This window comes from Lathyrus oleraceus, chromosome 5 (genome assembly GCF_024323335.1).
Source record: "Lathyrus oleraceus cultivar Zhongwan6 chromosome 5, CAAS_Psat_ZW6_1.0, whole genome shotgun sequence".
Lineage (NCBI taxonomy): Eukaryota > Viridiplantae > Streptophyta > Magnoliopsida > Fabales > Fabaceae > Lathyrus > Lathyrus oleraceus.
The window spans coordinates 153,127,598-153,129,326 of record NC_066583.1 but is presented as its reverse complement, the minus strand read 5'-3'; the positions used below and the strand labels follow the sequence as shown (position 1 = coordinate 153,129,326).

General features: G+C 40.6%; 1 non-coding gene across 1 annotated transcript; it reads right to left on the bottom strand.

Moving 5' to 3' along the window:
- Positions 1–1,269: 1,269 nt before the first annotated feature.
- LOC127089468 (small nucleolar RNA R71) lies at positions 1,270–1,376 on the bottom strand. Its single transcript, XR_007791061.1, has one exon. It is a non-coding gene; the product is annotated as a small nucleolar RNA R71 (small nucleolar RNA).
- Between the last annotated feature and the right edge of the window lie 353 nt (positions 1,377–1,729).

The following is a 1,729-nucleotide window of genomic DNA, read 5'->3' as shown; positions in this document are numbered from 1 at the left end:
TTTTTATAAAACTAATTTTTCCGGTTTTAGTTTCTTATTTTAATCAAACTGTTTTTCGTACGAGAGTACGAAACAAACTAAGGTTACGGTCAATAAAAACGAGAGTTTGAGATTTTAACCAGATAGCTTAAACTAGGCATTGATCCTAAATACAGCGAGAGCGCTTTAGGATTAATTAGACTTTATCTATATTCAAAAAGTACTTTTAAATGCAAAATAAGACCGTGAGAGCCAGGCATTTTGGTTTAGGAGTATGGTCGGAGTCAATAAAACGAGAGTGTGAGGCTAAGTCCTTTCTATAAGTAATTTCTACTGAAGAATATTTTAACAAATAAGATTACACCAACTATCTATCGAATCCCCGAGGTTTGATGTATTACATACCGATATCCCCTATATCTTATATCTTTATCTTTATTCTATTCTATAATTATTTCTCTTCATCCCTCCGATCTTAGAACAATCATTCGCCTTAGATTTACATAGTAACCTCAGACCACGATACGTTCGATTATTAGTCCTTGTGGGTTCGATAATCTTTAAAACTACGCGATAGGACTGTGCACTTGCAGTCACAATTCACATAGACTTACCAAAGTCGCGATCAAGTTTTTGGCGCCGTTGCAGGGGACTAATTTAGTCGATTTCGTAACTCTAGCGTTACCCAACATAGACTAAGGCAACAATTCTTTTTCCCTGTCTACATTTGTCGAGTGTATGCCAAGTACTCGCTCTCAGGGCGAGAAATTAAACCTACAACTCGACGAACCCGAGCGTTATCTTAGGTTAGAACACCGGATACGAGACTTGATACGGGAACATCATATCAAGCTAAATCTTCATGACCTTAACATTCCTACTTCTGCATCAGTTGTTCAACCAGAGATGGCCGAACAAGTGCAAAACCGTCCTCTTAAGTATTATGCAATCCCTTCACAGGATGAACCTCATAACAGCATCGCTGCCCCTGCAATTGAAGGCAACAGTTTCGAACTAAAACCCTCACTGTTGTCAGTCGTACATCAAAACCAATTTTCAGGTAGTCCCACAGAGGACCCGAACCTACACTTGTCAGTATTTTTGCAATACGCAGACACAGTGAAAGCGAATGGTGTCAGCTCAGAAGCTATAAGACTTCGTCTTTTCCCATTTTCATTAAGAGATAGAGCTAGAGCTTGGCTCCAGTCTCTACCATCCAACTTTGTCACTACGTGGAACGAGTTGAAGAAAGTCTTCTTAGCCCGATATTTCCCACGTAGCAAGACGGTTATGCTAAGAGCCCAAATAAACGGGTTTAAACAAAAGGATAATGAATCACTTTTTGAACCTTGGGAGAGATACAAAGACATGATGAGGCTATTCCCACATCACGGTCTAGAAGAATGGCTGATAATTCACACCTTTTATAACGGTCTCTTGTACAATACAAGATTGACAATAGACGCCACCGCAGGTGGCGCATTGATGGATAAACCATACAACAAGGCCTATCAACTCATTGAAAGTATGGCCCAAAATCATTACCAATGGGGAAGCGAAAGAACCTCTGTAGAGAAACCTCAACTGAAGGGCGGCATGTACGAATTGAGCAGTCTTGACCATGTCAACGCCAAGGTAGATGCCCTGACTTAAAAGATAGACAGCTTGACCATAACACCAGCAGCCACCGTGGCTGCCATAACACCAAACTGCAAGATATACGGAGTTCAAGGGAATACTGCCCCAGAAT